At 39.1% G+C, this 23,946-nt stretch overlaps 1 protein-coding gene and 1 pseudogene across 1 annotated transcript in view; one reads left to right on the top strand and one right to left on the bottom strand.

The window, feature by feature from the left end:
- Positions 1-11,845, top strand: part of LOC143443414 (small ribosomal subunit protein eS24 pseudogene) — a 29,645-nt pseudogene extending 17,800 nt beyond the window's left edge.
- Positions 1-23,946, bottom strand: part of Pou6f2 (POU class 6 homeobox 2) — a 489,703-nt gene that overhangs the window by 388,838 nt on the left and 76,919 nt on the right. The window lies entirely within an intron of this gene.

Raw genomic sequence — 23,946 nt, 5'->3', positions numbered from 1 at the left:
TCTGCATCTGACTCGTTCAGCTGCTTTGGGGCCTTGTGGAGGGCAGTCATGATAGGCCCCTCTTGGAAAGCACACCATAGCATCAGAAATAGTGTCAAGCCTTGGGACCTCCCCCTGAACTGGATCCCAATTTGGTCCTCTCACTGGACCTCCTTTTCCTTGGTCTCTTCTCCATTTTTTGTTCCTGCAGTTCTTTCAGACAGAAACAGTTCTGGGTCAGAGTTTTTGACTGTGGGATGGCAACCCCATCTCTCCACTTGATGCCCTCTTTTTCTACTGGAGGTGGAAGTTCCCTTTTCCCCCACTGTATAACATTTCATCTTTTTGAATCCTGAGAGTCTCTCACCTTGCAGGTCTCTGGTACATTCTAGAGGGTCCCTCCACTTTCTACCTCCTGAGGTTGCCTGTTTCCATTCTTTCTGATGGCCTTCAGGGCTTCAGTCCTGTTTTCCCCCACAGACCTGATCTTGTTCTCCTTTTACCCTCCTGTCCTCTCTACCATCTAAGTTGCTCCCTCCCTCCTTTCCTCCCTCCTTTTCCTCATGACTGCTTTCTTCTCCCTCCCAAGTGGGATTGAGGCATCCTCAATTAGGCTTTTTAGCTTGTTAGCCTTCTTGAGTTCTGTGGATTGTATCCTGGGTATTCTGTCCTTTTTTGGCTAATGTCCACTTATTAGTGAGTACATACCATGCATGTCCTTTTGGATATGAGTTAGCTCACTCAGGATTTCTTTTAATTCAGTGCAAGATTGTATTAACATATTTCATAAAAGTTTAAAATATTTATGTTTAGTGTCATAATCAGTACTTTTATCATATTTTGCTTGCTAGGGTTTATTCTGTTTTGTGTTTGTTTATTTTTTACTTTATTATTGTTTTGGACTTATATTAATTTTAATTTCAATTATCATTCATTTGTTATTTCTTTTGCTCTTTTTGCCTCTTAAATGTCTTTTTCAATTGGTCTTTGTCAGAAGTTGGAAAGTTCTTTAATAGGTAAAAATTAAAATATGTATGTACATATGACTTTTAGTTTTTAATCACTGTAGTGAAGAATATAATGAAATCATTTAAATATTACTCTTTACAATATTTGATGAATCCATGTCAGGGAGACACACACCCATAATCCCAATATCAGGAGGCAAGATGACCAAGAGTTTGAGGCTAACCTGGGCATATACTAAGACTATGTCTCCAAAACTGAAATTCATTTCCAGAGCTTTTTATTTTTTTTATTTTTTATTTTTTATTTATTTATTTATTTATTTATTTATTTATTTATTTTTTTTTTTGGTTTTTCGAGACAGGGTTTCTCTGTGTAGTCCTGGCTGTCCTGGAACTCACTCTGTAGACCAGGCTGGCCTCGAACTCAGAAATCCACCTGCCTCTGCCTCCCAAGTGCTAGGATTAAAGGCGTGCGCCACCACCGCCTGACTTCCAGAGCTTTTTATAATATGCAGTTAACAATACACACTCCATTGAATTTAGAAGTGTATTCAAAATTCACTACTGTTGAAAATACTTTATACTTTGAAGCCCTCTCTTTTAGTGTAATTTTGTTTCTGCATCCAATTCTTCAACTATGTTTGGAATTGCTGTTCAACCTCTGTGTTTAATTAGCTTCAAACCCAGCAACAGTGCACCAAGTCCATGTGCCTTCTATCTTTACCATTTTAATCTTGATTCATCTTAACTTCATAGTAATTTTTAAAGATCACGTGACAATGACATGCTGCCCAAGTCCTTGTTAATCTGATGATATATTTCTGTTGCTTTCATGCATTAAAGATGTCTTAGGTGACTAAATTTTTTTTCTAGTGCAGCTTGTGGCTCAGATTCTTCAGAGACCACTTAAATGTCTGACTAAATTTGTTTTTCAATAAAGATATTTGGAACCTAACCAGACTGTTGCTCTTTCCAGGTAGCATTTCTTTGCTTCCAGTAGTATGCTTATATAATTATTCTTTTTCTCTTTGTTATTAAAAAAGAAGTCCAAGGTATCTCTAGGGTGAGCTTTATCATTGATTTTCTTAGAATGGAGAACCTCCTCAGTCTTCTCTTCTCAGAAATGCTCCTGAACTTAATCCTTACCTTATTTTAAATTCTTTTCATATCATCTTCAAAAGCCTAGATTGCTGATCATTTTACTTCATTGAATTTATCTGTCTTCATGTAAGCTCCTCTGGCCTAGTCACTACCTTCTTAAACACTGATAACAGCTTATATTTTGATCCTCTAATGTTAATTTTTCTCATTTTGACTTATCGCTAAAATGCTTTCCTATTTCCGAGACCTCTGCTTTGCATGCCACCCTGCTGTCTTTCCCCTTGGCCTTTTTTTATGATAATGATTTCTGATCTTATGGTAGGAAGGCTATGAGTTAAGTCTGCCAATAAATTTTCTAAAGCTTTCCTCTGTCTTAGCACACACTTTATTTACAAGTTTTCTGTTTTATTGAGTTTGTAACTATGCTGACTTTCAGTATTTGTAGCATCTTTATAAGGGTCTAAAATTGTGGGGTCTTTTGTTTTTAATCTATCCACCAGAAGAAAGTTATTCACACTATGATTTACTAAGCCCAGATGAATGTTGGCCTATTTTCCAGAAGCCCATTTAAGTGGATCACCAAGTATTCCTCAGATTTAGCGTAAGCACACTGTGATATATTCCTGGCTCCATTTTCAGAGTCCCCCCCCACCTCCTATTTACTGTCATTGTTTGAAGGAATGTGTCATACGAGAACTTTCACCCTAACTTTTGTTTGTTTGTTTGTTTTTTATTTTGTTTTGTTTATTCGTAGGACTGGCTATGCTGGACAAGATCTCACTACATGGATCAGATTGGCCTGGACTCGTTATGTATACTAGATTGTCTTGATCTCAATAAAATCCTTTACCTCTGTCTTTCTTGCTTGGATTGCTCCAGGTATGTTCCACCACCCTCAGTTGTGTACTATGGTTATATTAATATAGCAAAAGAGGAATTCCTCTTTTCCTGATCTACCTGTCTTACTGACACTGAAACTGTACCTGACAAAGAATGCTAACCAATATGTGGGATACTAATGCAGGCCTGACTCAGGGTAACATCCATGTGTCAGGATAGTGTAGGTAGCTGCTACCTTCTACTTATATTGCTACTGTTCATAATACCAAAATAATGTGACTGTATATAAAAGTATCAAGTAGTAAACATATGTTCATGATGACTCAAAAATATGTTATTCTGTGGAAAGCACATGAAATGTAGCTTGTTCGTCAAGCTCACTCAGCAATTCTTCTCAAAGCACGGCTTTGCCAGTCACTAAGGTCCCCAAGATCTTTGAAGGAATCTGCAGGATCAGACGTGTTTTCAGCACAACAGTGTTATCATCCTAAGTCTTTCATAATTACACTGTGTTGACATTTACACTCGTGATCCAAATGCAACTGTGGATGAAATTGCTACTGTCTTGGTACAAATCATTACAATGACATCAAATGACAGCCATACATAGTCTCCTTGGAAGTCATGGTGAAATTTAGCAAAACTAAGCAGCCAATGTGAGTTTAAAAGACCTTATTGGAGTGCTACAGCTATTAATTGTCCTAAACAGAATCCTTGAGTACATTTTTTTTTTTTAAAATGTTCTGTGCTGTGAACTGGGACGTAAGAAAATAAAGTACCTTGGCTGGATGCCAAAATAGAAAGATTGTCTTAGGAAAAGCACTTTTGTGATTGTTGAAGCTGTGAACATGAAAAGGAAAAGAACCCTGACACACTATAGTCTTCGGTTCTTCATCCTTGTCAGGCACACACATTATGGGAAATGAATGAAGTGAGCCTGTCACTGCAGAGAAAACAGATGAAAGAATTTGTGGTTAATAATAACATTTTTATGCATCCAGAAAAAAACAAACAGAATTTTGGGCAATGTTACCATCACCAAAATTTGATAATTTCCATCCTTAGAGCCTTTTTTCTTGTTAAAGTAGTGCTGAAATACCTAATATGATTTTGATATTATATAATGGGCCAGCATTGGAAAGACATTCCCAGATGATCAGTATCTCCTGTTACATAATTATGTATCAACAAAAGAACCATCCAAAATGCAAAGCATGAGAAGGCATTATAACTTAGTGAGCTCATGAGTTTATTACTGTACATTTTGATTCCACATTACAACTAAGCTTTACAAAACTATTGCTTTTCACATTTTGTCAGGATTTAGTGTGGCGTCATATAATAACCACAATTGTCCTAAAACACTATGAAAATAGTCCTTTCTAACACAACTGCATATCTACCTGGCTTTTAATTTCTTCATAAAACTCAAGTAAAAACATCACAACAGAATAAATGACTGATAGATTTAAGACTCCAGCTATCTTATAATTTGTCAAAATCCAAAACATTATCACTGTTCTAAGGTACTCTATTTGAAAAAAATACAGTTTTGACGTGAAAAGTTATTAGCATACAATGAATTTATCACTACTTTAAAATTCATTTAAATATGTCAAAATTAATTTCCTTTGTTAAGTCTTGCTTTATGAATATAAAACATTATTCACATAAGTAAAAATTCTTTGCAGTTTTCAATATTTTTGAGAATATGGTGTATGCAGCCAGAGAGATGGCCCAATGAGTACAGTACAAATGAGTCCAGGGACCCAAGTTCCAGCTGTAGAACCCAAGTTACATAAAAGCAGATCATAGGAATGAAAACATCTCATCCCAGTACAGAGACAAATAGATGTCTTAGGGTTGCTGGCCGGTCACTATAGCCTCCCTGGTGAGTTCCAGGCTAGAAGATATCCTGTCTCAAAGAAAATGCAGACTGCACCTAGGGAAAAATAACTGAGACTGTTCTTTGGCCCGGATTTCATGTACCTGCACCTGAATGCTCAAACACCCACACTGAAGAAAACAGGGAAGAAGAGATGGATGGAGGGAGGCAGGGATGAAGGGAGAAAAGGAAGGAAAGAGGGATAGAGAGGCAGTGTGGTTCTGAAATAAAAATTTGAGAACTACTTCTTTGAGAACTACTGCTTGATAGGAGGCATTTATTTGTTTATTTATTCATTTATCTATTTATTCTAAAGAAAACAGCATGGTAAAATGACAACAGTTTTCTTCCTCTATCAAATGGCAGCACCCTGGTAAATAAAGAATCAGATATTTTGCTCACCTTTTAGTCACTCAACTTGAGGGACTAATTGAAAGTTGATCCCAACGCACCTAAAAATAAATCTCTTGCTTTTGCATCAAAAAATTATTTTTAAAAATCAGATATTTTGTTCAATACTTATTTTGAGATAGTAAAAAGTCATCTCAGATTCGGAAAATAAATAATAAATATCTGAGCTATTCAGCATACCTAAGTATTTTGCAAATTTTTATGTTTTGTGGTCCTTAATTATCATAATGGAAATTTGGGCAATATTTAAGATATAATTTACATGTAGTAAAATTCAACATCTTAGCATACACTCTAGGATAAACAGTTTTCAGTTTGCTTACAAATTATGCAACAGTTGCCCTCAGTGTACAACTCAGCACTTCAAAGTGAAACCCTTTAGCTAAGAGTTCCTTATCTTCACTGAGAGCTAAGAGACACTAATATTCCCTTATCTGTAGACTCTAACCGGACACTCTATACAAATGGACTCACGCAGAGTGTGGCTTCTATTTATGGCTTCCTTAGCTTAACAACAGAGTTCATCCACGTTATGGACATATAGCATTTTTTTTCCCTAGCCATTAACCAATCAATAATGAGTTGAGTTACTTCCTTTTTAGTTATTATAAATATTGTTGATGACCATTTATAGAGAGGCTTTATGCTTTCAATTTTCTAAGAACAAATTCAACTGGATAATTTCTGGACCACTAGGAAGTATTCATTTGATGTTTTACTTTCCTGAGTTAAAGCCTCAAGTGCTAATGTTCTATCATGAAGCTATATCCCTAGTCCTCCTCTGGTTGTTCATTCGGAGATAGAATCTCACAAAGTTGCTTACACTGACCTTGAGTTTGAGAGCTTCCTGCCAATGTTCCCAGAGGAGCCAGAATTCCAAGCCAGAACCACAAGTCCTCTTTAGCTTCTTATGCTGAATTTTTGGAGGCACAAACTGTTTCCCACAGTATCGACTGTGCTTTCCACAGGGGATTGTTCCATCTTTTATTGTTAGTGCCCACTGGCAGTGTATGAGGGTTCTACTTTTCTCATATCCTTGGTGACACTTACTAGCATCTCTCCTTTTTTGTTGTAAGTATCCTAATGAATATGACCTGGCACCCTATCCTAATGAGTTATTTTACATCTGTGCATTTTGCTCATTCACTTTAAATACTAGATTGACTTTTCCGAAAGTTCTCTTTGTCCTTTTGAGTTCCTTAGAAGTACATACTTCTCTAGGATGATCCAAGAGTTCTCAATGTGGAGTCTGTCTCCAAATTAGAAATCACATATATTTGTAAATATATTAAATATTTCCTTTTCTTTGTTTTTTATTGGATATTCTGCCTATTTACATTTCAGATGTTATCCCCTTTACTCATCCCCACACCAGGAATCCCTATCCAGTCCCGCCTCCTGCTGCTTCCATGAGGGTGTGCCCCCAACCCATCCACCCACTCCCCTCACCCCACCCTCGAATTCCCCAACACTGGGGCATCCCACCTTCACAGTACCAAGGACCTCCATTCACACCAATGCCTGACAAGGCCATACTCTACTGCATATACAGCTGGAGCCATGGGTCCCTCCATGCGTGTTCCAAGGCTGGCAGTTTTGACCCTAGGAGCTCTGGTTGGTTGGTATTGTTGCTCTCCCCACGGGGCCGCAAGCCCCTTCAGCTCCTGCAGTCTTCTCTCTACCTCCTTCATTGGGAACCCCATGATCAGTTCAACGGTTAGCTGCAAGCATCTGCCTCTGTATATGTCAGATTCTAGCACAGCCTCTCAGGAGACAGGTAATAGCAGGTTCCTGTCAGCATGCACTTTCTGGCATCAACAACAGTATCTGCATTTGTTGACTGCATATGGGAGGGATCCCCATGTAGGGCAGTCTCCAGATGGCCCCTTCTCCAGTATCTGCTCCACACTTTGTCTCTGTATTTGCTCCCTTGAGTATTTTGTTACTCCTAAAAATGACCAAAGCACCCATACTTTGGTCTTCCTTCTTGAGCTTCACATGGTCTGTGATTTATTTCTTGAGTATTCTGAGCTTTGGGGCTAATATCCACCTATCAGTGAGTGCATACCATGTGTGTTCTTTTGTGATTAGGTTACCTCACTCAGGATGATATTTTCTAGTTCCATCCATTTGCCAAAGAATTTCATGAATTCATTGATTTTAACAGCTAAGTAGTACTCCATTGTGTAAATGTACCACATTTTCTGTATTAATTTTTCTGTTGAGGAACATCTGAATTCTTTCCAGCTTCTGGCTATTATAAATAAGGCTGCTATGAATATAGTGAAGCATGTGTCCTTATTATATGTTGGAGCATCTTCTGAGTGGGATCCCCAGGAGTGGGATAATTGAGTCCTCAGGTAGTACTATGTCAAATTTTCTGAGGAACTGCCAGACTGATTTCCAGAGTGGTTGTACCAACTTACAATCCCCCTCCCCCCAAGCAATAGAGGAGTGTTTTTCTTTCTCCACATCCTTGCCAGCATCTTCTATTTCCTGAGTTTTTGATCTTAGCCATTCTGACTGGTGTGAGGTGGGATCTCAGGGTTGTTTTGGTTTACATTTTCCTGATGACTAAGGATGTTGAACATTTCTTTAGGTGAGTATTTCCTCTTCTTGAAGCTTCTTCTCGAAGCTTCCTTATCCATGATAAGGTGACCCATTCTTTGGCAGAAATTACAAAAACAGTCATGTTCTCTCATTGGCTTCATACTGTTTTATTACCTTACTAGAAAAAAAAGACACACAAAAACAGCCTAAAATTTTTTATATACTAACCAGGCAGAAGGTACATATCTTCAATTCCAGTACTCTGGATGAAGAGCTGGTGGATCTCTGTGAATCTGAGGGCAACCTAGTCTACAAAATGAGTTCTAGTACAGCCAGGGTAATACACAAAGAAACTCTGTCTTGAAAAACAAAACAAACAAACAAACAAACAAACAAAAATGAAGTACTGTAACATCTTCTTCCCAAATGATGGTCAGTTTTTACATTTTTATTTTTCTAAATCTTTGACATTATTTCTTTCTTGCCAGGAAAAATTGAATAATAATTAAATTTCATAAAATTCAGATTGTATTTATAAAATAAAATTTAAAAGATAAAATGAAGATTGCAGGTGTTAAAGTCATTAGTTTTGGATATTTAATTAATAAATCTTCTTGTCAGGTGGAAGTTAACAACAATTCGTATTTTTAGATATTATTTGAATTACATAGAATTTTAATGAACTATCCCAACATGAAACTGATATGTAGCACCGTATTAACACATCTAACCATAAAAAGGAAAAATTCACCTAAAAAAATGTTCAACATCCTTAGTCATCAGGGAGATGCAAATCAAAACAACCCTGAGATTCTACCTCACACCAGTCAGAATGGCTAAGATCAAATACACAGGGGATAGCAGAGTTCTTCTAATACTTTGTAAATAATAGAGTCATGTCATCTGGTACCTGCAGTTCCATATTTCTGTGACCACAGTTTTACTCATCTCTAATTTCTGATTTCAAAAGTTAAAGAACTTAAAAATGACAAAACAATATAAAAATTCAGACTGACAAAGGCAATGATTTTATCATGCATTTTAGAGGGAGCACATAGAAATTGTAATATCAAAAATTAGTAATAATTTGAGATTGTTGCAGAAGTGCATTTCTGAAGCATGAACCTCTGTGCTGCAGGAGAATGGTTGGCTTATGCCTCTGCCTGACCTCCTCCTAATATACTGAGGTTATCAGTTAAGGTTCATTTCTCTCCTACCTTCTAACCCCACATTTGCTCCACATCAGGTACCACCTTTATGTTTGGGGGGAGTGTTACTGGCTTGTTTGTTTAATTTTTATTTGTTGATGTAGATATGGTGATGTTAAATATGACATCATGATGTAGGTCAAGCAGGCTTTGAAATTATCATCCTCCTGTATCCATCTCTGGAGTACTGGAAATATAGATCTGCCCCCAATGTACCCATCAGGAACTCTTCTTGATCTCCAAATTCTTCATTAACTCTGTGGGGATCTTAGTACAGAATTTAACAGGATGCTGTTATATTGCATTGTGAAATATAGGATAGAATAAAAGAATTTCTCAAAGCATGGGAGAGAGGTATATGGTAAAATTGGAACAGTGTCTCTCAATTAAAATGAGAGGTGGTGGGAAATACACATTATTTAGGGCTGTATGGAATGGGGAACATCTAACAGTGTGAATGGAAGAGAGATCAACTTGAGTCTATCATAACTTAGAAGTAGAGTGACTACATTCCTGCAGAGGTCATTAACTTCTGCAGTTCTAGTTTCCCAGGGACTAAATAAGTAGGTATGTTACTTAACTTTAGCTGCCAACTTGTCATAAACTAGAAAAGGGAACTTGGAAAAGGAAACTCCAAATGAGAAATTTCCTAGATCAGATTGACCTGTGCCCTTACCTGTGAAAGACATTTATAACTGTTATTTGATATGAGAGGGTCCAGCCTCTGTGAGTGATGTTATTCCTAGGAAGGTGGGTCTGGACTGTGTAACACAGGTAACTGAGCAAAGTAGAGAGAACAAGCCAGTAAATAGCATTCCTCTGTGCTTTCTGCTTCAAGAGTCTGCTTTGGCTTCCATCAATGATTGTGGTGGTTTGAATGAAAATGGTCCCCATAATTTCTTAAGGAGTGACACAATTAGGAGGTGTGGTTGTGTTGGGGAAAGTATGGCCTTTGTGGAGAGAGTGTTTCACTATGAATGGACTCTGAAGTTTCAAATTATCAAGCCAGTCCCAGTATCTCTCTTCATGCTGCATGTGGATCCAGATGTAGAACTTTCAGCTCCCTCTCCATCTCCTTGTCTACTGAATACCTGCATGCTTCTTCCTACTGTGATGATAATAGACTGAACTAACTGGAAACCAGCCCCAATTAAATGTTTTACTTTATAAGAGTTTCCATGGTCACAATATCTCTTCACAGCAATAGAAAGCCTAACAAAGACAGTGATAAGACAAAACCTGTGAGCAAAACAGGCCTTTTCCTCCTTAAGTTGCTTTGGTCATGTAATTTTATCAGAGTAACAGAAAAACCAACTAGGGTGGAAGTTGGTACCAGGAGTGAGATTCTCACTCTGATGACTTTGACAGTGTTGTTTTTCAGGAGAGGTATAGAAGCAGTTACAAATTTGGGCTGGAAAAAGTTGTTGAGTGTTTACAGCTTAATAGGCTGTTTAAAGGCAAATGAATGTGAAGTTTAAGAGGAAAGCAAATACTTCACATTCATATATCAGTGTCTGGACTATCATTTGGTTCTTATTTTGGACAAATATAGAATTAAAACAAAATATTTTAATTGGAAACAGAATTTAACAAGGAAAAGATAGAAGGAAGAGTTCATGCTTTGAAGAGGTTAAAAAAAACAAACCTGCCATATTCTCCCAACAGACATCCATAAGGGACAGCATTCTGAATAGAAAACAAAACCTCACTAACCTTATTTATTTCATACCATCATCTATAAAGGCCTTTTTCTGTTTGATATACTCCCAGGGATTTCTTTGTTGTTTATGTAAGTTCTACTTAATACTATTTTGTTTTTAAACTTCATAATAAAAAACTGCATCATAAATTCATGATATATTCTTAATTATTATTATATGCAAGAACACACATATTATTTGTATATATATATATATTTGTGTGTGTGTATGTGTGTGTGTGTGTGTGTGTGTATCCTACTGAGTCCTTTAGCTTTGCTTATATGCACATGTGTCCAGTGATGACCACTTGAGACTGAGCAAACTATGTGGGTATTCATCCCTGAAGAAAACCGGCTTTCCTTTTCTTGGTAGCCACATGCTACCTGAAGCTCTTTATCTAGGCATAGGACCATGTGCATTTGACCCAAGAGATTGGGAATAACTTAACTAGCCTCTAACAAGCTGCTACTGCTAAACATTGATCTTCAGGAGGCTAGGAAAGCATATGGCAAGAACAGAAAAGCCTGTGAATGATGATTTGAAAGGGCCATGACTAGTAACATAAGCAAAAGTAAATATTTTAAAATATGGTCAACGTGTGGGTGTAGAGTCATGAAAACTAGAAAGGGGTCCATGAGAGGGGTAAAAATCTTTAGGGGAGCTGGGAAGATGGGTATGATAGTAACATAGAGAATGGAATACTGGGAGTGAACAGACAAGTTTAAGGGAGAGAGAAACAAAGGATGATAGGAATATATATGTGCTCTTTTCCTTTTCTACAGCTCCAGCACAGTAGCCATCTTGAATGACACAGTAACCATCCGAACCAAGAAGTTCACAACAAACTGTCTGCTTCAGGGGAAACAGATGGTCATTGATGTCCTTCATCCTGGGAAGGCAATATTACCAAAGACACAAATTGGGGGAAAGCTGGCCAAAATGTACAAAACCACACCAGATGTCATCTTTGTATTTGGATTCAGAACACACTTCGGTGGTGGCAAGACAACTGGCTTTGGCATGATCTACGATTCTTTAGATTATGCAAAGAAGAATGAACCTAAACACGGACTTGCAAGACATGGTCTTTATGAGAAGAAAAACACCTCCTGAAAACAGCAAAAGGAGCACAAGAACAGAATGAAGAAGGTCAGGGGGACTACAAAGGCCAATGTTGGTGCTGGCAAAAAGCTAAAGGAGTAGATTTGCGGTGAGTCAATTTTCTGCTGTGATGTGCAGATTTCTGAGAGAACAAATAAATTAAAAAGCTTCAAAAAATATGTATACATATACGATAAATTTATACTTGATAAGATAATATAAAGTAAAATAAGAAAAGAACTTGGGCATAATTACTCTCTGTGGGCTAATAAAGCTGCAGCCAAAAGACAAAGGATATTAAATATACTACCCTGGTGTCATCTGTGAACTACCCCCCTATGGTTGTACGTTATAGTGGTGATTGGCATTGCTGCTGGTTGCCTGCCAGAATTAGGGGGTAAGATCATATCACTGAAGGGACAACACCTCCTTAGTTTTAAGGCATATAAAGTTGAAAATTGACTAGAAGCCTTAACAGTGCCTGAAGTCCTATGCTGGGCGCTGGTAAAGAATTGCACACTACAGTCTTACTTAGCTGTGGAGCCTGTGTAAAACAACATAAACTGGCCAGGAAAGATGAGCCCACTGGTGTAATAGAGGTAAGTCTGTTATGGGAGTAGCCAACCACTCTAAAATTGTATTTGTTTCCCACTCCATTTGAGGGAGTTCACATTTGGTTCTGTAAACCCAGTCAAAAACCCAGGAGGAGGTTACATACCCTAGTGGAGAAGCAATAGATACTGTCTTGTTAAATTAAAATGCTGTGCCTTTTCAAACACTAGGTTTGCACCCAAGGTGTTTTTGTCAACTTCTTCTTGTCTGGCCAGTGGCAACTGTCAAAGTACAAATAACAAATGTCTAGTGAATGTCTAACTAAAGATGGGACATATGTATCACCCCTTCCTATGTTCAAAGAACGTTGCAGAAGAAGGTGTTTCAGAAGAAAGAACCAGAGAAATGATAGGGAAAACATGGCATGCTTATTTCCAGGCAGGAAACTGAGTTTGCATTCCTGAACTCATAGTATCTGTGATTGTATAAACAAGATCTTCATAAGAGTGACCCTGTCACCACCTTTTCATGAAGAGGAGAGGGGCTCCCCACTTCTGCTTAAAGATTTGTATTCAGTTAAGGGTCAGTAGGGGAGAGAAAGACATTTTCTTCAGTAGTGTAGCCACTGATAAGATGTCAATAATCCTATAAACAAACTCTCACCACAATTAAACATTAAAATAGAAGAGTAAATAGTTAGGAAGAGCAAGGAGATTAGCAGGAGTAGAAGAACAAGAAAAGGTGATGGAGGAGAGTGAATAGGATTAGAATATATTACCTTAATGTGTGAGGGTGTCATCATGAAGCCCATTTCTCTGTCTAATATATAATAAAACATTTTTAAAGATTTATTTATTTTATGTATGTGAATATACTGTCACTGTCTTCAAACACACCAGCAGAGGACATCAGATTCCATTAAGGATGATTGTGAGGCACCATATAGTTGCTGGGAATTTAACTCAGAACCTATGGAAGAGCAGTCAGTGCTCTTAACTGCTGAGCCATCTCTCCAGCCCACATCTCTTTTTCAAAGAAGAGTAGGAAAAGCCAAGATTCAGCATGGCTCTGGCACATGTTGAATGGATAATGGGTGGATGGATGGATGGATGGATGGATGGATGGATATATATATATAAATGAATAATAGCATTATTTTTCTTAAAAGTGACTGTGATGGCAATTCTTAGTTGTCAGTTTGATTGCATCTGGAAATCACTAAAATCCAAATGACTGGGCACACTTTGGAGAAATTTTCTTTCTTTCTTTCTTTCTTTCTTTCTTTCTTTCTTTCTTTCTCTGGATTATCTGACGTGGGAAGACCAATCCTAAACCAGGATGTTTTGAGGTGGGAAGATCCACCTTATACTTCGGCCATACATTCTCGTGGCAGTTTATGTTAAGAACAGGTAAGGAAAAATGTTTGTTCCTTGCCTGCTTGCTGTCCCTCTCTCTGGCAAGTTCCTTCCTTCACTAATACTAGAGCCTACTTCTTTGGGACTCTGGAAAATCCTGAAGACCAGCTGAAACATCCAGCCTTGTGGACTGAGCAATTACTGGATTCTCAGACTTTCTGTTGATATATATTCATCCCATCAGTTCTGTTTCTGTAGAGAGACCTAATACACTGAACTATTGAAGCATATGACCACATTGGCCACATCTCTGCTGTGCAATCAGATACATGGAGCTTTGAAACGTTCCTTCCCATTTACTGTCTTTATGACATTGTATTATCAGTTTTTCTGTGCCAAAATGTTTCTCATTCTTTTAAAAATTGTGGCTATGGTGGCTACCTTATTGAATCACTCTGAAGATTAAAAATGATAGCCCTCATGCCAGCCTAAAGCTAACAGTGTATGCTAACATTGTAAAGACACAAAATCCAGAACTAATTTTCTGTTCTGGTTCTGAGACTCCTAAAAGTATGTTCAGGCCACCTGATAGGTTACATATGGTGCAAAGGATCACTTGATTCTCAAATAGTAAACAGTGAACTATTCAGCTACTGACATAATTTTGATAAGACTAGGGTCTAGGCTGTTAGAGCTCATAAATATGTGAAAGTTAAACAAAGCTAGTATAAAGTTTATAATTAAATGATAAACCTCCCTGTCGTGTACTACAATGATACTGTCAGCTTCAACAAAGAATGAGTACATAATGAAAAATAAAATACACTCCTATATGCTCTATTTGAACAAGCACCTAGAGTCAAAGCCTTTCACAAACTTCCTGTGTGGTACAATGTGTGATTTCTATGCCTAGACACCTGTCTACAGTCCAGACCATGATGGCATGGTCAAGTATCTCTAGTCTTAATGTTATATAAATATTGTTTCCACCACCTTTGATTAGTTTATAAAAAGCTGGTTCTGCTTATGACTGGCCAGAGAAGATAGGAAAGCACAATTTCTAATTCCAAGCCAGGAGTCCCAGGTAGAGAGAAGAGAAAGACAATGAGAAAGTAACATAGAAAGGCCTGGTGGAGAGACCAGGAAGATTCACCACAAAGTTGCAATGAGAAAGCAGACATAAAGACACATATGGACCAGAGTGAGCCAGGGTAAGACCAGGTTAGCAAGTAATGGGGTACTTGTCTGGATATTAGCAGCCTGATAGGTTAGAATAGCTCAGAATCTGCCCAACATAGTGCCATCAGCTTATTAATAAAAATATAATGTTTCTGTGTCATTTACTCAGGAAGTAAAACAGACTATAGAAAGCATACAAACAGAAGATATTTGAGAACATAGTGGGTTTAAAACCTCCCCCCCAAAAAAATTCATTACACTTTCTCTCTATTTCTCCACATACTAGACCCACAGTGCTTCTGAGAACATGCTCCTGTAGCTGCTTTCACAGACCAAGCCTCCCTGAGACCTCAATAAAACAAATCATCTCCTACAAGAATCTCTAGAAGTGTTACTAGATGCCTGATTCAAATCCATACTCCAGGAGCCTTGGCTTCTGTACTTTTGCACTTAAGATTCCTATCTCAAGGGAATCCCTGAAATACACAAGAACACTAACATGACTATCTCATGAATATGTTCATGTTTCTTTCTCTACTTTTCTCTTTTTCTTTTTCTTGACTCTGATATTTACATGTGTGCACTTACCAGCAGACTAATGAGCAGTGGCCCTTCCTATATATTCTGACCAAACCCTTTAAGCATATAGTATAAAATGTTAGACAGAAACAAAGCTAGCCACCCGCAGGTCTGAGCTAAGTAAAGGCTGGGAGTGAGTTATCTGTTCTCAGTTTCATGATATGGACTGGAGTCCATTCCTTTTCTATCTCCTCCTTTAACTATAATGCTTTTGTCCATTAAAAAGCTATTCTAAGTAAAAATCTAATGATTGTTTGCATTCAATTATAGAATAATAGAAATAGATCTAACTCTTATCCCCCTACATATTTGCAGCCCAGCTCAGATCATTAGGCTAGGCTGTGGATGGTGTCTGTAGTTTACTTTGAGCATGGGATGTGAATGCTCTAAGATGCCATTGCTAACAGAGAAACAGAAATCTGTCAGTTGATAGAATGGACAAGTCACAAATCTTTTCCCCAAATGATAACTATAAACTCAGACATATGCATCAAAATGAGGATTATGATGCTATAGAAACACTAAATCCTCAGGTCAAACTGATAAATACTTATTGGGGATATACTGAACTTTGGTAAGGTATTTCTGTCTGACCTGCTCTCCCTCTTAACAAATTTATTTTCATGGTGGTTCTATCAGTTGAGCAGGTGCCAACTAAAAGCAAACTAACTGAGAGCAGTGGCTATCAATGTAAGCAACAACCTCAAAAGCAAAATGCCTTAGTGTCCTAACCTAAAATTAACAGAGAGAAATGGCAATGGAATAGCCCTGGAGATCCGTATTCCTGGCTGAAAGAGGCTGCACCTAACAAGAAAGACCAGAGGAGACCTAAGCTGTATACACATTCCTGTCTCAAAAGGAGCCTATGTGGTTTGCCAAGAAATTTTGCTAAAGTCTGGTGTAAAGTAAAAGGAGCAGAATTCAAAATGGCTTGACCAGGGATGTGTTTTTGAGTCACTCTGACACATGGACCTGAGATGCTGAGAGATCTAGAGGCTAAGAGTCAAGATCTACAGTCTCTACCCAATTTCTTCCCAACCCTGGGTTATAATGCAGCAGACTCTTAAGAATTTACCTATACCAAAAAAAAAAAAAAGCCAGGATCAAAAGTAAGTGTTTTAGTTAGAAGAGATGACAGAGGTTCTGGTTAGTCAACAAAATGATGGACTGGGTATTAGGACTATCTTGTACCTCACTGGTACAATTAGGAATAAGTATGCTCTAACTGTATTTTGAGAGAAAGGTTTTACTTTAACAGGAAGAGTGATATGTAGGAGGAGCTAAGTGGGAAGGAGTATTGAGAGGCAGAGATGGAGTAAGGAGAGAAGATGAAGGAGAGGAGAAGCTAGGTGATGAGAGAGAGAAAGAGAGAGGGGGCATGGAGGCAGATGTTCACATGTCTCCACCAGTCAAAGATAGTTTTTATATCTAGGTTGGGTATTGGATTACACTTCTGATTGAGCATTACCAAACTTATAAATCCTTTGATTAACATTTTTTAAAAAATGTATAAAAGCAAAAAGGAAAGAGGGGCATGGGACATTTTCTAGGGAGGAGAAATGGGGAAAGTGGATGGCATTTTAAATGTAAATAAAATATTAAATTAAAAAAATAAAAATAAATGTGTCTCCTACCCCCCCCCAAAAAAGAATTTACCTATACCATGTAGTTTTTATCACAATTGCTCTGTAATACAGCTTGAGGTCAGGGATGGTGATTTTCCAAGAAGTTCTTTTATTGTTGAGAATAGTTTTTTCTATCCTGGGTGTTTGGTTGTTCCAAATGAATCTGCAAATTGCTCTTTTTTACTCTATGAAGAATTGAGTAGGAATTTTGATAAGGATTGCATTGAATATGTAGATTGCTTTTGGTAAGATGGCCATTTTTACTATATTAATCCTGCCAACCCATGAGCATGGGAGATATGTCCATCTTGTGAGATCTTTGATTTCTTTCTTCAGAGACTTGAAGTTCTTGTCTATACAGATCTTTTACTCACTTGGTTAGAGTCACACCAAGATATTTTATATTATTTGTGACTATTGTGAAAAGTGTTGTTTCGCTAATTTCTTTCTCAGCCTGATTATCCTTTGAGTAGAAGAAGGCTACTGATTTCTTTGAGTTAATTTTATATCTAGCCACTTTGCTGAAGTTGTTTATCAGCTGTAGGAGTTCTCTGGTGAAATTTTTGAGGTCACTTAAGTATATTATCATATCATTTTCAAATAGTGATATTTTGACTTCTTCCTTTCCAATTTGTATCCTTTGACCTGCTTTTGTTGTCTAATTGCTCTGGCTACTAGTTTGAGTACTATACTGAATAGACAGGGAGAGAGTGGGCAGCCTTGTTTGGTCCCTGATTTTAGTGGGATTGCTTCAAGTTTCTCTCCACTTGTTTGCTGTATATTGCTTTTACTATGTTTAGGTTTGTTTAGGTTTAGCCTTGAATTTCTGATCTTGCCAAGATTTTTAACATAAAGGTGTTTTGTATTTTGCCAAATGCTTTCTTAGCATCTAATGAGATGTTCATGTGGTTTTTTCTTTGAGTTTGTTTATATAATATTTATACATTGATGGATTTCCATATATTGAACCATTCCCTGGGTTGAAACCCAATACAGGCAGGTAGATCCATGAAATAGAATTGAGGATCCAGAAATGAACACACACACCTATTGTAACCTGATCTTTGACAAAGGAACTAAAACTATCCAGGGGGGAAAAGACAGCATTTTCAACTGGTGGTTAGCATGTAGAAGAATGGAAACTGACCCATTGTTATCTTCTATAACAAGGCTCAAGTCCAAGTGGACCAAGGACCTTCACATAAAACCAGAAACACTGAATCTAATAGAAGAGAAAGTGGAGAAGAGCCTCAAACACACAGGCACAGGGGAAATTTTCCTGAACAGAACACCAATGGCTTATGCTCGAAGATCAACCATCAACATATTGGACCTCATAAAATTGCAAAGCTTCTGTAAGGCAAAGGGCACCATCAATAGGAAAAAAAGACAACCAAAAGATTGGAAAAGGATCTTTACCAATCCTACATCTGATAGAGGGCTAATATCCAATATATACAAAGAACTCAAGAAGTTAGACTCCAGAGAACAAAATAACCCTATTAAAAATGGGGTACAGAGCTAAACAAAGAATTCTAAAGTGAGGAAAATCAAATGGCTGAGAAGCACCTAAAGAAATGTTCAACATCCTTAGTCATCAGGGAAATGCAAGTCAAAGCAACCCTGAAATTCAACCTCACACTAGTCAAAATGGCTAAGATCAAAAACTCAGGTGACAACAGATGCTGTCGAGGATGTGGAGAAAGAGAAACACTCCTCCATTGCTGGCAGGATTGCAAGCTGGTATAACCACTCTGGAAATCAGTCTGACAGTTACTCAGAAAATTGGACATAGTACTACCTGAGGACTCAGTTGTACCACTCCTGAGCATATACCCAAAAGATGCTCCAACATATAACAAGGACACAAGTTCCACTATGTTCATAACAGTCTTACTTATAATAGCCAGAAGCTAGAAAGAACCCAGATGTTCCTCAACAGAGGAATGGATACAGAAAATATGATACATTTACATAATGGAGTACTACTCAGCTATTAAAAACAATTAATTCATGAAATTCTTAGGCAAATGGATGGAATTAGAAAATATCACCCTGAGTGAGGTGGCCCAGTCACAAAAGAACACACATGGTATGCACTCACTGATAAGTGGATATTAGCCTAAAAGTTTAGAATACCCATGATACAATTCACAGACCATATGAAGCTCAAGAAGAAGGAAGATCAAAGTGTGGATGCTTCAGTCCTTCTTAGAAGGGGGAACAAAATACTCACAGGAGGAAATATAGAGACAAAGAGTGGAGCAGAGACTGAAAGAAAGGCCATGCAGAGACTGCCCCCACCTGGGGATCCATCCCACATACAGACACCAAACCCAGACACTATTGCAGATGTCAAAAGTGCTTGCTGACAGGAGTCTGATATAGCTGTCTCCTGAGAGGCTCTGCCAGAGCCTGAAAAAATTGGACTGAGCACAAGGATTCCAATGGAGGAGATAGAGAAAAGATTGAAGGAGCTGAAGGGGTTTGCAACCTCATAGGAAGAACAACAGTATCAACCAACCAGACCCCTTAGATCCCTAAGGGACTAAACCACCAACTAAAGAGTACACATGGAAGGACCCATGGCTCCAGCTGCATATGTAGCAGAGGATGGCCTTATCTGATATCAATGGGAGGAAAGGCCCTTGGTCTTGTGAAGGATTGATGCCCCAGTGTAGGGCAATGCCAGGGCAGTGAGGTGAGAGTAGGTGGGTGGGTTATGGAGTATCTTCATAAAAGCAGGGTGGGGGAGATGTGATAAGGGATTTGTGGAGGGGAAACAGGGAAAGGGGATAACATTTGAAATGTAAATAAATAAAATATCCAATAAAAAAAGAATTTAAAGAATTGTATTAGGGTGAAAGAGAAAATTGAAAAGAGTATATGGGCATGTATTATGAAAAAAATGAAATGCAGAAAATTAAAATTAACAAAAAGTTAGTAAATAATTTTAAAAAATAGCAACAAAATAACACCCTAGGAGAGAATATAAAAATTCTGAGTTACTGTAATTGAACACCTAATCTACCCACACTGGGCACACAATGAAATGAAGCATCAAGAGAACAGAGTGGTCAAAAAGAAGTACAAGTATTTCCGAATGTCCTCAGATTTCATAGATAACTGACAAAAGCTGTGAACATCATTTTAAAAAAACTAAATGGAGATTCTAGAGATGGAAGCAAAATAAGTAGAATAAAACTTCATTTCCAGGGCTCAAAAGCAGAATTCACACAGCAAAGAGAAGCCAGTGTTTATTGAACAGACTGACCTTTTCGTGGACATTAAACCAGTCTTGATAAATTAATGTAATTAAAATCAAATGAAATTTGTATTACAACAACATAATTTGATTAAACATCAACAGAACAAGGAGATTTAAAGAGTTCCGAAAGATTTAAAAATCATATATGCTTCTAATGTCCAAGGCAGTGATATAAAATGGTAGAACAGATGACATTAGAATACATGGCAGGCAATTGCAACAGTGTACTTACAGAGAATCACAGCAATGTCAGAGAGTTTAATAAATGCTCTCGAATGTATGGCTTAAGCTTCATCTTGGATAAAGGAAGAAAGTAAGTGCAGATAAAAAATAGCATACATATAGAAACCAATAGAATCAACAGAATAAGTGAATTTTTAACTACCTTACATAAAGGAACAATGTACATATTTTCCCAAAGCAAAACCAGTGAAGAGTACAATGGTATCAATCTGAAAAAAGTGCAAATGATACAGGATGCTATTATAGCTATATGCCAATAAAATCAATAAACTAGATAAAGTGGACAAATTTCTAGAAATATAGGCATTACCAAAATAACTGAAGGAAATAAAAAAATGTATATGCAGGTATGCAACTAGAACAATTACCTCAAAGCAAATCAAAATTCTATGTACTATCCCAAAATGAAATTGCAGATTAATATTTATCCTAATTTAAAGGCAAAAACTTTTTTAAAAATTAAAGCAAGCTAATATAGACAATAAATAATAATAACAGGACAAAAATGTGACTTTGCATAAGAATGAGAAATTGATTTGACATCTAAATATCAATCTATATGACAATCTTACAGATGGAGAAAAACAAAAGGTGTTTGACAAAACTGTACGTGCATTCATGGCTTTTTAAATAAATTCTTAAAATTAGAATAAAAATGTTTAGTTTTTATATTTAAAATGCACTTAAATTATAATTATTTTGCTCAGTATTTTACCATAACAATGAAAACTTTCAGACACATTTCCATCAATAGTGTGAAAGTGTTGTCCTTTGGCAGTATATATTATCTTCAACAATAGTCATTATTAATGGTTGTGCTCAGTAATTTGGATTTCGTGTGTGTGTGTGTGTGTGTGTGTGTGTGTGTGTGTGTATACTTGCTGCTCAACTGTGTGTCCTTTTAAGGAATGTCTGTTTAGGTCTATGTCCATTTTTACATTTAGTTATACTGTTTCTGCAGTTGAGCTCTGTGTGTGTGTGTGTGTGTGTGTGTGTGTGTGTGTGTGTGTGTGTGTGTGTGTGTTCACACACACCTCTATGTGTACTTAGACATATTTCAGCACATGCGTGCATGTATGCGGAAGCTAGAAGAAAACCTCTGGTGTCATTTCTCAGGTGTCCTATACCACATTTTGAAACTGGGGCTTTTCATTGACCTAGAGCCTGCCAATTAAGACAAGCTGACTGTCAGGGGTTCCAGGAATCCATCTGCCCCTGCCCCTGCCCCTGCCCCTGCCCCTGCCCCTGCCCCTGCCCCTGCCCCTGCCCCTGCCCCTGCCCCTGCCCCTGCCCCTGCCCCTGCCCCTGCCCCTGCCCCTGCCCCTGCCCCTGCCCCTGCCCCTGCCCCTGCCCCTGCCCCTGCCCCTGCCCCTGCCCCTGCCCCTGCCCCTGCCCCTGCCCCTGCCCCTGCCCCTGCCCCTGCCCCTGCCCCTGCCCCTGCCCCTGCCCCTGCCCCTGCCCCTGCCCCTGCCCCTGCCCCTGCCCCTGCCCCTGCCCCTGCCCCTGCCCCTGCCCCTGCCCCTGCCCCTGCCCCTGCCCCTGCCCCTGCCCCTGCCCCTGCCCCTGCCCCTGCCCCTGCCCCTGCCCCTGCCCCTGCCCCTGCCCCTGCCCCTGCCCCTGCCCCTGCCCCTGCCCCTGCCCCTGCCCCTGCCCCTGCCCCTGCCCCTGCCCCTGCCCCTGCCCCTGCCCCTGCCCCTGCCCCTGCCCCTGCCCCTGCCCCTGCCCCTGCCCCTGCCCCTGCCCCTGCCCCTGCCCCTGCCCCTGCCCCTGCCCCTGCCCCTGCCCCTGCCCCTGCCCCTGCCCCTGCCCCTGCCCCTGCCCCTGCCCCTGCCCCTGCCCCTGCCCCTGCCCCTGCCCCTGCCCCTGCCCCTGCCCCTGCCCCTGCCCCTGCCCCTGCCCCTGCCCCTGCCCCTGCCCCTGCCCCTGCCCCTGCCCCTGCCCCTGCCCCTGCCCCTGCCCCTGCCCCTGCCCCTGCCCCTGCCCCTGCCCCTGCCCCTGCCCCTGCCCCTGCCCCTGCCCCTGCCCCTGCCCCTGCCCCTGCCCCTGCCCCTGCCCCTGCCCCTGCCCCTGCCCCTGCCCCTGCCCCTGCCCCTGCCCCTGCCCCTGCCCCTGCCCCTGCCCCTGCCCCTGCCCCTGCCCCTGCCCCTGCCCCTGCCCCTGCCCCTGCCCCTGCCCCTGCCCCTGCCCCTGCCTCCCCAGTCCTGAGATAATCACTTACTCCAACACCAACTATTTTTACATAGTTTCTGGAGTCAGGCCTCATGTTTACCAGACAAACAATGTACCATCTAATCCATCACCCCATCTCTATGATTCCCTTGCATTTTTGAGATATTAAACCCCTGTCAGATGTAGTTTTGAAATAGCAAATGAATCCCTGAATTCTATGGGTTGTCTCTTAATTTCCAATAATTGTTTGCTTTTCTGTGCATAATTTTGATATACCTTCATTCATCTGCCTTTGCTTTGCTTTCCTGTGCAGTTGACTCCTATTCATGTACTGTGAAGCTACTGTGTTCTCTTCTAGCACTTCCACTGTCTCAGATATTATATTTTTGTCTTTTTTCTAGTTTTAGTTGGTTTTTTTTGTGAAATAAGGATTTAGTTTCATTGTTCAGAATATGGATGGACCCAATTACCCCACAGCATTCTATTACTGTTGGGTAAAAAGAAGAAATTCTACTGAGTTATATTGAACAATGATTGCATACTGCATGCTTCAAAGTGTTATCAAAATGAGTTTGAACATTTCCCCCCAGAAACAAATGGCTCGGTGTGGTGATGCACACATTAAATTTCAGCACTTTGGGTGGGAGCTGGGTCAGGAGGGCTTATCTCTCTGACTTAAAAACCAACATGATCTGCATAATGTGTTTCAGGATAGCCAAGCAACATAAAGAGATCTTGTCTCAAAAATATATATTAATGTTTGAGTAGATACTTGGAATTGAATCTAGACATTATACAATCATATATGTGTTGAAGCATTATACATAACTCTACTTATATGTATAATTTTTTTGTTTTTAATTCATCATTTAGAATTAGCCAAATTTTTAAAAAACTAAAATTCCTTTCAGTAAGAGAAATGATTAAACTGATAATAACAAGTTCTACTTGATCTTAGCAAAAAGGCCATGAAGCAATACACAGGTAATATGAAGTGAAAAAAGGGGAGGGTACTTAAATTGGAAAAGGGGGAGAGAGATCAATACAGAAGTATATAAAGCATGAAAGGACAAATAACACTAAGGATATTTGACAAAGCCTCAAAGACTTCTTAATGTATATTAACCTAAAATTATAAAGTGTGTGTGTGTGTGTGTGTGTGTGTGTGTGTGTGTGTGTTAAATAAGGTTACACAACTTGGGATGACACTGTTTTATATAAGAGTTTTATAGG

The sequence above is a fragment of the Arvicanthis niloticus genome, chromosome 8 (assembly GCF_011762505.2).
Source record: "Arvicanthis niloticus isolate mArvNil1 chromosome 8, mArvNil1.pat.X, whole genome shotgun sequence".
NCBI classification, from domain to species: domain Eukaryota; kingdom Metazoa; phylum Chordata; class Mammalia; order Rodentia; family Muridae; genus Arvicanthis; species Arvicanthis niloticus.
This window is presented reverse-complemented; position numbering and strand designations above follow the sequence as displayed.